The sequence below is a fragment of the Cryptomeria japonica genome, chromosome 5 (genome assembly GCF_030272615.1).
Source record: "Cryptomeria japonica chromosome 5, Sugi_1.0, whole genome shotgun sequence".
Lineage (NCBI taxonomy): Eukaryota > Viridiplantae > Streptophyta > Pinopsida > Cupressales > Cupressaceae > Cryptomeria > Cryptomeria japonica.
The window spans coordinates 647,244,804-647,259,273 of NC_081409.1; positions in this window are offsets into that span (position 1 = coordinate 647,244,804).

Consider the following 14,470-nt stretch of genomic DNA (forward strand, 5'->3'; position numbering starts at 1 on the left):
CTCTCTGCAATACCATTCTACTATGGTGTCCTTGGTGTAGAAAGATGTCTCTTGATTCCATTGTCTTCACAATATCTAATGAATTCCTCTAAAGTAAATTCACCTCCTTGATCAGTCCTCAGACACTTTATCTTCTTACCAATTTTCTTTTTAGCTAAGGCCTTGAATGCCTTGAACTTACTAAAGGCTTATGTTTTATCTTTCAAGAATGTGACCCACATCATTCTTGAGCAATCATCAGTGAAGATCATAAAATATCTGTCACCTTGAATACTTTTAGTCCTTATTGGTCCACAAAGGCCTATATGAACCAAATCTAACAAATGTTCTTGTGAAAATGATTTTCTCTTAAAGATTGAGGATGTCATCTTTCCTAACTGACATTCTTTACACAGAGAATTCACCAGTTTGTCCAACTGAGGCAAACCTCTCACCGACTTGGACTTAGTGACCTTAACAATATTATCAAAATTCATATGACAAAATCTTTGATGTCAAAGCCAACTATCATGTACTTTAGCAATTAAACAGTTGTTGACTTTAGGATTCAGGTAAACTAGGTTACCTTTTGTCTGCTTTCCAGTTGCAATTAGTTCACCTTTGTTCCCATAGATCTTGCACATTCCATTCTTGAATTCCAATGGATAACCTCTTTCATTGAGTTGAGCTACACTTAAAAGATTGTGCTTTAATCCTTCAACCGAGTAGACATCATCCGCACTGCTCTTTCCATTAAGAGAGATGATTCCCTTTCCTTTTACCATGTAGGGTGAGTCATTTCCAAATCTCACAACTCCTCCATCAAATTCCTTCAAAGTAAGAAATTTACTTCGATCACCAGTCATGTGGTGTGAGCAACCACTATCTATGATCCAAACATTAGAACTATCCATTTGAGAAACTTATGCCTTGTGATTAGATGTCTCCTCTTTAATGGCTACAAAGACAATGTGTTCATTAGCATCTCCTTCAAATTCCTCATCAGTGATACCACAATCAACTGCAATGAGACAATCTCTTTTGCCTTTTACTTTGTACTTCTTGTACTTCTCACACTTATGCTCATTGTCACCATTAGGACAATTAGATGCAATGTGTCCAATCTTGTTACATGCAAAACATTTCAAAGGTAATTTACCTATGTTCTTACCGGTACCTCTGGGTAACCACTTGGCCAACAATGCTTCAAGCTCGATCAGACTGTCTTTATCATCAACTTCTCTATTGGATCTAGACTCATAACTGTGACTAACATCTATGCTTTTCCTCATATGAGGGTTAGAAACTAAAGCTCTAAATGCAGATTTGGATTTCTGAGCACTACCATCATAACCATTTAATTCAAATGCAGTAAGCTTACCAATGATGGAGTCAAGAGTTACCTTAGTTTTATCGAGAGACTTTAGCTCCTGAATGGCTGCAACTCGAATAGCATAGACTGGTAGAAGGTTTATCAACACCTTACTAGCCTCAATGGGATCCTTGACTTTACCACCAACACTCTTGATCTCACCAACTATCTCTTTTATCCTCTAACCATACTATTGTATATTCTCTCCTTCATCCATCTGCATGTCATCAAATTTACCTCTCAGACTCTCTTCTTTGGCAATCTTCACATGCTCATCACCGCTATATATTTCCTCAAGTTTCTTCCACATCTCATAAGTAGTCTCTAGACTATGGACATCAACATACTCTAAATCAAACAAAGAAATAATAATGGCCTCCAATGCTTGATTATTTTCTTGTTCCTCTTTCTTTTGATCATCAGACATAGCCCCACTAGGTGCAACATATTGAGTAACAACAAGTTCCCAGTATTGACTTCCTAGGCACTTGATATAGATTTCCATTCTATCACTCCATATTCTGTAGTTTTCCCTATTAAACTTTGGAGCTTCTTTCTTCATCATGTTCTTCTAGATCTTTACCTCAAGCTGTTAGGCTTAGACACTAGAGGACCTAAAATTATTTGATACCAATTGATGGTATGATGAATCAATAAGGAACCAGACAATTACTGAGAGGGGGGGTGAATCAATAGATAGAAAACTAACTACTTTCACCAAACTCAAAAACAACCTCTCAAGACAAACTCAAAACTGACTGGTTCAAACACTGAACTACAAATTGCAATATCATTGTCAAGTATACCGGTTGATTGTCATATCAGAATAATAGTAAAACAACTCTAGAACTCTCAAACCTTTTGACCAAAACATCCAAATACTTTATTGACAAAAGTAAAAGCACATTTCAGATTACAGCCGATCATCATATCATATCTAAGTGGATCTAGCAGTTAAGAAAATTAACCATAGCAAACATAACCACAAAAATATTCACCACTTGACACAATGATTTTGACCTGGAAACCCAAATGGGAAAAACCATGGTGGGGATGAATACCCACAAGTATTCTGAACTCTTCTAAAGTTCACCCTATTAGGAGCCAAGCATGTTAAAGCTTTACAATAAGTCATGTTAAGAACAGATCTTGTTAGATACCACCCAGTTAAGGGATTGACTATAATACCCTATTAGAAGCAATACCCTATTAGGAGTAACCTCGATAGAGGATTTGAAATCCAAGCTAATGGATCACCTGGTTAGAGGATTTAGATAACACAAAGCCTATTAGAGCTTACTTGGTTAAGGGATTTGACTGTTGTAATTGTTAGAGAACAACCTGGGTTTGCTGATCTGGTGAATGGCATTACACTGCTTGATGAAATCCTTTTCATGCTCCTATCTACCTTCACACAGACTACAGATACACCTTCTGGTTCGGAAACCAATCACTCTTACATTCAACCAAAATTGCCAACTCTACAACAAAACAACTCATCGACTTTATAGGAAAAACAACAGGTCGGTAACACATCACAAACCTAAGATCTCATAGAGATTACAAACAAATTGGTTCAAGTATGACCGTTAGATTGCATAGCAATCATTTCACATGATTCAAGACAACCTCAACTATTCCTTGATCACCGCTTCATCGATCCTTCTAACTCATCACGTGGTTTCCACTACATGCAATGTACTCACTCATTCCCAAGATAAAAATGTTATCTCTATGCACCAAAATCCATTTGAAACCCTTCTCATACAACATGAATATGTGGCATAGTCATTAACTCTCATCATTTGATTGTAAATGAATACAATTGATTCACTAAGCTCCATTGGTTAGGGTTTTAGGGTTTAGAACGTCAATAGGTAGGGTTATCGGTTGATCTCACTGCTTCTCTAGTAATACCAGTTTCCTTCACTAGCTCACCTACTAGTTGCAAAACAACATCATTACCGATTATAATTGACATCAATGAAAACATAATAGTTCATCAATGCAATGTTCATGCAAATGCCAATAGATAGATATGGAGGTAAGGAAGGAGGGGGGAGAGAGGGAGAGAGTAAGAGAGTAAGAAAGGGAGGGAGGGACCTAGAAAGGGGAGAGAGATGTGAGAGTGTGTGGAGAGAGTGGGAGAGATAAAGAGAAGTATCAATATGTGCAATGCCTTCAACCCTACATACCATAAACCATGTACTATCAATCTTTTACCCTAAACCCTATAATTGCAAACCTGAACCATGTATCCTAGACAACCTATTTCCTAAACTCTATACAAGGTAGGGAGAGGGAATGATTGCATGAGCGAAGGGAGACATAAAATGAGATAAAGAAGAAAAAAGAGAAAGAGAGGGCTAAGGATATGTAGCATTGTAAATTGTACACCCTTAATTGGTTGGTACAATTCCACACTTAGGTTAGCACCCGCCTTAGTGTGTTTGCATCCCTCATTTAAATTTCCCTTTAAGAATTTAATTAATTAATTTAAATCTAGATTCTTCTTTTATCCCTAAACACATCATAAAATTGGGCCCTTTACCCTAAGTATGCCCCTTTTTATTTTATTCTTTCAATTAATTAATTCATCAAAAGCCCTAATTATGTCCTATTTCTACCTGCAATGCCCGATTTCGAATATTTAAACAACTTGAATTATGGCATCCTTCCGGAATTGACTTTAGAATCATGATATCGTGCTTCCCCAAAAATTTTGGAAAATTTAGTTAGACTAAGAGGCTGCCACTTGGTCCCGACTTTTTCTCCCCAAAATTTGAGAGCATGTTTTGGTGGTATTTTAATGTTTAAATCTAGATAATTGTGAAATTATATTGATTGTAGGTCAACCTATTATAAAAAACAAAGTTATATTTTCATACATATAGCCTTTCCTTTCCTCATTTGAAGGATCCATCTAGCAATTTTGAAGGAGCCTCTTATGAAGTGAAAGTACAAATTTATGTGGAGTCTACAATCAACAAAATCAAGCGTTCATTAAGCATTTATCAAGTCTTCATCAACCATTTTCATCATCAATTGAAGCTTTGGGATATTGAAGAATAATAGGAGATCACCGATTGTTGATTGGCTTGTACCTCTCCCTTAGGGTTTGGTATGGTTTCATGTTATTTTCATATCTCTTTATAAGTTTTACAACAAACATTTTCAGATTTACATTCATGCTTTAGATCCATTATTGCATTTTTTATTTGAAGCATTTACATTTACATTTACACTCATTTAGAGTTTACTCTCCAAGCGTAGGGTAGAACTCTAGATTTACTTTCTTATTCATTTAGGATCTTGCACACACACAAGATAATTGTACACATATTTTTAGGACACTATTGGATATTTGTGGAGGTGGAAATCACCAAAGCAAGAGGTTTGACTAAGGCAAAAACCTATATAGCCACCTAGACACCATTTTTTAAGTTGCAGGTACATAATTCCAATAGACGCATGACATTCAGAACCAACAGATCACACAGGTGTAGGCTCAGTCTCAAAAGACCTCAGTTTTATGAGACTAGGGTGTTACACCTTGGTCCTCAAGGTTTTTCATCTTCTTTTGGTAGTTAAATAGTGCAAACTTTCAAGATCCAGATTCCAGAAGTATAGCAGGGTACAATATCAGGGACTAAGGTGTGGCGCTCTAGTCTTGCACAATCAACATCAAATTTCAGTGATAGGTGCACATTTGAATTCCCCTTCCTGCTCTATATTTAGTATGTCAGTTTCAGAAATGCAAATTTCAGTGTTTTTAGTTTACATTCGCATTTTTGTATATCTCAAAGCATAGTTGATCATTGCATTATATTTTGTGCATCTCCTCTTCATAGAAACAAAGGAATAGAAACCCTAAAGATATTCCCTAACTCTCTCTTGCAAGAAGTAGTCAAAATGAATCATCTCCTTAGCCTCTTTCCTATTCCAATGTGTCGATAATAGTGGGATTATGTCTTAGCTTACTTTATTCCATTCTCATCCTAAACATGACGAAGTGTTGGATATTGTTGCTGCTAGGATATGTTGTTGTCATTGATGTCAACATATTCTTGGGTTTTGGTGATCTGGTGATTGTAAAGAGTTGATCTAGTTGGTTTATCTGTTTGGGATGCTGAATCAACTAGAGATACTTCATTCTTTATTGATTCCATGATGCTATGTGCTGATTTGATCAAGTTAAGGATTCTGGTATGAAGATTAGTTTTAAGTGTTCAGTGTTGTAGTGTTATGGTATTTGATCCATTATGCTTCAATATGATCATATCTTAAGTTGTGGATTTGGGAGAGTGTTTTGCATATTCATGCATATCTTCATTTGAGATGGTTCATGATTTGGTGCTTTGCAAGTTATCTTTCTAGTCCAAATTGTTGTTGTTGAGTGTTGTTGAGTGTTAGTGTGTTGATCGATGAAGATTTGATTAAGTGGTGTTGGTGCAGCTATTGCGGATGGCTCTAACATGCTTGTTGTTGTTTCCTGATTGTTTCCTATTTGTTTTGGTGGTCTACATTGATTGTTTTGCATGTTATTCAAGATCTTTTTGGGTCTGGTGATATTCTTCGTATTATGCGGTATTTTTGGTGGTGTATCATGTTGTGGTTAATCTTGGCGAGATTTTTGGTGATGATGCATGTTTGAGGATTTGATTTGGTTCCATGCTATGTCATATATGGAATTGTATTGGTCTGGTGGTTTATTTATGTATCATGTGATGTAATTTAGTAATTAGGTGTTGAGGGTTTTGGCCAACCTTGTAGTCAAGGTTGATGAATTGTATAAATAGGTGTTACATTCATGTAATTCAGTGCTGGTGGTTGTGTCTATATTATTAGAGATTGGTATATGTGCGAATAAGCGAATTTATCTTTTGATGTGGTGTATTTAGAAAAGACTATTGCAAGGAAGATAAATGAGCTTAACTGGAACCATCATCAAGCATTAGGAGATCCTATTATTTCAGTCCACCTTAACCGGATTGTAGTCTGAATACTATTGTAAGGCAGTGAACCTTGTCCGAGGGTTGGAGCCTTCTAGGTCATTGCATTTTGAGTAGTGAGCTCTAGGAAGTGTTCCTAAATACATGCGCATTCCCCATTGTAATATTTACACATACTACTGCAAAGTATCATCTTATTGTGGGTAGGTTACCACTGTGGTTTTCCCCTTAACCGGTTTTTCCAAATCAAACTATTGGTTTTATGTGTATTGTTGTTATTATATTTATTTTTATTATTGCTATAGTTTATTAGATCTGAGATTGTGCTTAAATTGTTTAATTTGTTGAAAAATTATTTACCCCCCTCCCCTCCCCTCCCCTCGTCTCAATTTTCCTTCATTGTTGTTGCCAACAATTGGTATCAGAGCTAGATCCTTCGGAAGAAGCTTGACAACTTGAGGAGATCCGGGATGGCAACTTATGTGTTTATGGAGAGTCTGAGATTTGATAGAAATAACTACACTATATGGAAGGACTGGATGGAAGTTCATTTGAAAGTGTCTTGGATATGACTATTGGAAGATTACAAAGAATACCTATAATGTTCCTCAGAATGGACCGGTTAGTGCTGCTGAGATCAAGGATGTTGAACATAACATAAGAGATAAGCAAGCATTGCTGAGTGCTTTGACTAATTCAGAAATAACAAATGTGATAGGTTTGTAGACTGCACATAAGATCTGGGAGAAGTTAGAGACCTTGTATGAAGGAGATAAACATGTCAAAGTTGCTAATCTATAGAGTTTTAAAGGAAAGTATGTGATGCTGAAGATGCGAGAAGATGAGAACATATCTACCTTTATGGCTAAGGTGAATGAACTTGTACTAGGTATTAGATGTGCTGGTGGAACTCTTGAAGAAGTTGAAATTGTTGCTAAAGTGTTGAGATCTTTGCCTCTTGATTACAAGCCTAAAGTAGTTGCTATTGATGAGATATGAAGTGTGACTACTATGACTAGGGACATGTTGGTTGGTAAGCTTGTTGCCTTTGAGTTGAGTGAGTTTGGAGAATCACATGCAAAATTTGAGACTTCAATCAAAGCCTTTGTATCCTAGAAGTAGAAGTATGATCCGGGAGAAAGTTTATGTTGGGCATCTAGGTATGAAAGAGAAAAGAGAGATGGAAGAGCAAGAAAGAGAGTTGGATGAGCTTGAAGCCCTTATTGCTAGAAGATTGCCTAAGGGAGCCAATAAGTATGATGGAAAGTTACTTTTGAAATGTTTCTCTTGTAATAAGATAGGACATTTTTCTTCTAGGTGTCCTAAGAGAATGTCTAGGTATGATAAACATGATAAATATGATAGAGCTGATAAGAATGATAGATTTAAGAAGCATGCTAAGCCTTATAAGCCTAATTGGAAGTTTAGATATCAGAAGAGATGTTATCATGCTGCTGATGAGGGTGTGACTAATGAAGAGTCTGAGAATGGAAAATCAGAAGATGAATTTGTGTTTATTTCTATCAAGAAAGATGATATCGTACCAGTGAATCCTACAAGCTGCATTGTTGAGGAGAAACCTATTGGCATTGTATTGTCATTAATGTCAATCAGTAAGTATATCAACCGGTATGCAAGATGTTGTTACCGGTATTGGAGATTGTTGGCATGTTGACATCAACCATTATGGGATGTCAACAGGTAAGTCTGTCAACTGGTAAGCAAGCAAACCCAGTAAGTGTGGTCCGAGATAACATGTTCTAACTGACAGAATAGAGAAGTGCACGATATGAAGGTTAATTGGTTAGTTTATACAGGTAGCATGTTTGGTCGGTGACCATGTTTGAACTGACACAATCAAGTGAGTAGGATGCTAACAAAGATGTCATGTGGACTCCAGGTGGTGAACATGCAATGGTAGGTGAATGGTGCATTGATGAGGTAGTTGCCAACTAGGTCGGTATTAAATGTCGACTATGAAAATCATAGATTAGTTGCAGAGGATTTTGGCTCAAATCAGATCAAAGGCAAAGATTGTATTCTTTGACATTATGATCGAAGTAGGATATTTGATGGTCTTGTTGATCTGGAGAAAGAAATAGTCAGATCATTAATTGTGATCGACAAAATCAAGATCGATGAACAAAGTCCAGTTTGCTAAATATAGTAAATGTTTATAAGAAGAATAAAAAAGGATGGAGATTTTCATTGATCTGTTGTAGGTTGTTGATTCAAGAAGATGAGATCTGATTTGATATGGATTGTGGATGGTGAAGAAAACCCTAACCGCATGAAGTTGGAGTTTTTGTTTTGGCAGGAAAGCATGCGTATAAATATGTAGATCTAAGACTTAAGCTTTGTGAATAAAAGAGAGGATGATGTATGATTGATGAGAAAGTGTGTTTCCACCAAGTGAGAGTTGATCAGTTTGAGTGTTGATAGCAAAATATTGAAGTAACTGAGTGTTAGTCAAAGAACCAGTAAGAAGGGTTTAACTAACAAGGTTTAAGGTAATCAGTAGATAGTTACAGAGTGTAACAGTTCATCTAATAGACAGTGTCTGAACTAGTAAGATAGAACCAGAGAGTGAAGGAGAGCAGAAAAAGTGTGAGAGGAGATCCGATAAGGCAAAAACTGAGTTGTACAAGATTTAGATAGAAAGAACAAAGGACTAGTAGAGAAGAGAAACAACGTGACAGAAAAGAGTTTAACCGATAGAGAGAATTGTTTGCAGAGGTTACAAAGCTCATTTGTAACAAGTATTTATCATTGTATTATTTTATATCTCATTGTATTTTACTGAGTGGGTTCTCGGTGTAGGGGTTGGTGCTCCTTGAGTTGGTGCTCAGAATAGAATAGGGGTTGGCTCTCCTTTGGGTAGGTGCCCATAAATTGTTAGGGGTTGGTGCTCCTTGGGTTGGTGCGCTAAACTTTGTAAACCTGTTATTTCATTGTGAGGTTGGATTGGAGTAGTAGATCTCCAACAACATTTCTTACTGATCTTTTTCCCACTTTGGGTTTTCCTCGTATATTTGGTGTTATGTGATGTGCTCTTGTGTGTGGTTGTTTGTTAGTGTTTTCATTATCCTACCAGTTGCACACATTGTTTGAAATTGTTTATAATCACTGATTCACCCCCCCTCTCAGTGATATCTTGTGTTCTACAATTGGTATCAGAGCCTTAGTTTCCCTATTTGTCAAAGCTTTCTCTAGCTTGGGTAGATTCTATTTTAATAACATAATAGCAAGGAATGAATCCTCCTCCACCAAAGCTCCCATGTTTGATGGTATCAACTATGCATTTTGGAGAAGAAGAATGGAAACCTATCTGTCCTCCCTAGGTTTTTATGTTTGGATATCTATGAAGAATGGGTATATTGTCCCTAATGCTCCTCCTATAGATCCAGATGCTAAAAAGGAGTATGAAAACAATACCAAGGCCAAACATGTTATTCTCAGTGGATTATCTGACAATGAGTTTGTTAAGGTTATGCACTGCTCATTCACCAAGAAAACTTGGGATAAGTTGAAGAGATTTTTTGAAGAAGATTTCAAGGTCAAGGAGGCTAAACTGAAAACACTAAGAGGTCAGCTTGAAGGCTTGAAGATGAAATATGAAGAGAAGATTTGATGCAGAGCCCTTGTGACCACTGAGATAATCCCTTCCACTTGGGATACAAACAAGGACTCCAGCAATCATACCAAGACTCTAAGGGGTGGTTTAGACTAGGTTTCTTTGGTTACATACCATTTCTTCTCTTAATCATCTTTGACAATGCTCAAACCCCACACCCTTCTCCAATGATCATCCAAGACTCTTTAGGGCCACACCACCCAACAAGGGTTGAGACTATTCCCAAGGTAAATATGACTTCTAGGGATTTGTTCTACCATCCCCTAAGCCAAAAAACCACTATCCAATCATTGGAATTGAGTCACTAACAAAGTTTAGTGCTGCTGCTATAAATGGGACTGTCATGCCTAGTAGCCCAGCCAGACTGAAAAATTAAGATTTCTTCCTAATTTCCCAAATGACCTCTAAAAATAAGAGTTTATTTTGTTTAATTTAAGTGAGTTCCAAAGGATTCCAAAATGGTTTGGGCAGATCCAATGTCTAAGGGTTATAAACCCAATTTCACTCCTAGGCCAAATAGCCCTAATTAGGCCACCCTAGCAAAGGAAGTGTGCTATAAAAGTGTTTCCCAAACAAATTAATACTTGGAACATGTAGAGGGAATTGAAATAACATAAATCACCAAGTTTCAGACCCTGGTTACACTTCTAACTTCATTCATGGAACCGGTTGCACAATGAGACTAGGTGGCCACATAGAGATGTCCACCCTAACACAGCAAACCCTCACCTTTACCTGCTTCTTTCCTAAAAAATGCCATGAAAATATTATTTTACATGGTCTTACCTTGCTTCACCCCAAAGGCCATTCAAAACCAATGAGGTATCAACAAGAAAACTTCATTTTTCCTTCAAAACCTAGGCAAAACTATCAAATCCGGGTTACTTCCAATAAAATGCAGATATCTCCACTTCCAGAATGAATCAAGACCTCAGATTAGACTCATTTTAAAGGTGATTCAATTATATAAAACATCCCACTATTTTTATGCTTCCAAGAAATACATACTGTACGAAAAATGGAAAATAGCAGCAAATTGCAGGAAAAATCACAGTTTTATTGAGTTTTTGAATACCAACTTTTACCTTCCACATTCAACAACCATGCCAAAGGTTGCATTTATACCTTTTATGACTCTTAAAATAGTTACCAACTGATTTTGGAAACCAATATGGTGGTTTGGAGGAAGTTACAAATTTGGGTTAAAAGTTGTCATAGTTGCTTGACAACTTTTGACAATTTTTGACATTTTGTCCTCCTAAACACACCAAGACACTAATTGACCCCTAAGAAACTTAAAAATCTTCAATTGCACTAAAAATTCCTTCAAGGCATGAATAAACCCAAATTCCATATACCCAAGGTGGTTTATAACACACCTACCTAAGGTATTGGCTTACAAGGTAGGGTATGATTATTACAATAAAGAAAAACATCAAATATGCAAATAAGACATAAATCCTACTAAACTCCTTCACCTATGTTTTCTCCTCAAGATCACTTGGTGGTTGATATGTAGATGCCCCTGCATCATACTCCCAGGGATAAGAAATCTCAAGTCCACTTGAGATGAGCTGTTGTAAGGTGGTGCCATGAGTTTGAATCTGTTGTTCATCCATCCATACAACCTCAGTATCAGGTTAGCCTCTCCACTTGACCAAATATTGTTTTTATTCTTTGTTCATTGTCTTCTTAACCACTCTAGTATCCAACACCTTCTCAAGAGTAGGTGGTTCATGCTTGGGAAAGTTTGCATCAGTCTGCTGCTCTAGATCTTCATCACCTATAGCTGCATCATTAGGACCTTTATATGTTGTTAGATCACAAATATTAAAGATGGGTGACAACCCCAACCCATTGGGTAATTGGACTTCATAAGCATTAGATCCAAATTTCTTCAAAATGGAACAAGGGCCAATCTTCTTTTGCATCAATTTTGTGTGTTTCCCCTTTGGCAACCTCTCCTTCCTAAGATAGACCCATACAAGATCTCCAACATCAAAACTCAAATCTCTTCTTTTCTGATCTGCATGTTTTTTATATTGTTCACTAGATTTTTGAAGACTCAACCTAACTTGTTCATGAACTTCCTTGATTGCTTCAGCAAAAGCTTCTCCATCAGCACTGATTGGACTATTAGAAGGCAGATTTCTAAGTTCCAAAACACTTCTTGGATTCAAACCATAAACAATTTGAAAAGGAGACTTACCAGTACTCCTATTGATGGTATCATTGTATGAGAACTTAGCTTGTGGTAGGATAGTATCCCACTTTTCTCCATGCTCTCTTGTCAAACACCTAAGAAGATTTCCAAGGGTCCTATTGACAACTTTAGTTTGTCCATCTGTTTGGGGATGGTATGCAGATGAAAAAGACAAGTTTGTACCTAGCTTTCTCCATAGAGTACGCCAAAAATGACCTACAAACTTCACATCTCTATCTAAAACAATGTTGAGAGGTAATCCATGGATTCTTACCACCTCTTTGAAGAAGAGTGCTGCAATGTATGAAGCATCATTTGTTGACTTGCAAGGGAGGAAATGTGCCATCTTGCTAAATCTATCCACAACAACAAAAACACTATCAAATCCTCTTTGAGTTCTAGGTAACCCCATGACAAAATCCATGCTTACACTCTCCCATGGTCTAGATGGAATAGGGAGTGGTTGATACAAGCCTGCATTAGTAGACCTCCCTTTAGCCTTTTGACATACTACATAAGATTCCACATATTTTCTGATTTCAGTCTGCATCCTTGGCCAAAAGTAGTGTCTCCTCACAAGTTCTAGGGTCTTATCTAACCCAAAATGACCCGCCATTTCCCCATTGTGTTTCTCCTTGATAATATTCAACCTCATTGAGCATCTAGGGATGCATAGTTGACCTCCTTTGAACAACAATCCTTCCTACAGCAAAAACTCAAAAAATTCCACATTATATCTATCATCCAAATGAGTATAACAGGCATAGATCTCACCAAAATCTGCATCATGTTCATACATGGTCTTTAAAGCATCAATTCCAACACTTTCCAACTGAATATGAGACAATGTCAATACCCTATGGCTTAAGGCATCAGCAACCTTATTGGTGACTCCTTTCTTATGCTTCAAGGAAAATGTAAAGGCTTGTAGGGTCTCTACCCACTTCATATGCTGGTGATTCAATTTCTCTTGACTATTGATGAAACTTAAGGCCTTGTTATCAGTGAAAACCATAAATTCTTTGGGCAACAAGTAGTGTCTCCATTTCTTTATGGACTGGACCAATGCATACATCTCAAGGTCATATGAGGAATACCTCTTCTTAGCATCATTTAGTTTTTCACTATAGAAAGCAATAGGTCTCCCTTCTTGGCTCAAGACAGCCCCTATAGCTACATGGCTAGCATCACACTCAATCTGAAAAACCTTGTTAAAATCAGGGAGGGCTAGGACTGGTTGTGCTACTACCTTCTTCTTAAGAAGTTCAAAAGAGTCATTTTCTACTTGGGTCCACACAAATTTACATTTTTGCCCCCCTTTTATGGTTTCAAGCATAGGTGCACAAATCTGACTGAAACCTTTTATAAACTTTCTATAAAATGTTGCAAGACCATGAAAACTCCTAACATCATTCAAACCTCTAGGAGTAGGCCAAGTGAGTATAGCTTTTACCTTATCCTGATCCATTTTGAGTTCACCTTGTGAGATGACAAAACCAAGGTAAATGATCTCCTCCTGCATGAACAAACACTTGTCCAAATTGATCATTAGTTGCTCATTATGTAACCTCCTCAAAACCAATTCTAGGTGCTACATGTGCTCTTCCTTGGTGCTGCTAAAAATCAAAATATCATCTAGGTAGACAATCACAAAATTGCTAATAAAATCACTCAACACTTCATTCATTAGCCTCATAAAAGTGCTAGGAGCATTGGATAAGCCAAATGGCATCACTTTCCATTCATATAAACCCTCATTAGTCTTGAAGGCTATTTTCCATTCATCTCCTGGCCTTATCCTAATTTGATGATATTCACTTTTAAGATCTATTTTAGAAAAATATTTTTCCCCTTCTAGACAATCAAGTAGGTCTTCAATTCTAGGCATAGGGAATATATACCTTATAGTTATCTTGTTGATGGCTCTTGAGTCTATGCAAATCCTCCAAGTACCTTCCTTTTTGGGTGCAAGTACTGCTGGTATAGCACAAGGACTAAGAATTTTCCCAATCAGACCTACATCAAGTAGATCAGCAATCTGCCTGGCCATCTCTTCATTTTGTTGTGGGGTCAGTTTGTATGCAGCTTTGTTAGGAAGGTTTGCTCCTGGTATGAAGTCAATACAATGACTTATCTCTTTGATTGGGGGGAGGGTTTTAGGTATACCCTCTGAAATCACACCTTTTTACTTATCAAGAAGCTCTTGCACTTCATAAGGAACCATCCTAGGTCTCCTTTGTTGATCTGTTGCTCCTACATCAGCAACCTCCTTCTTAGGAATAGGTATCAATGCAAAACATACTCCTCCATCCTCTTTCACATCTTTCATG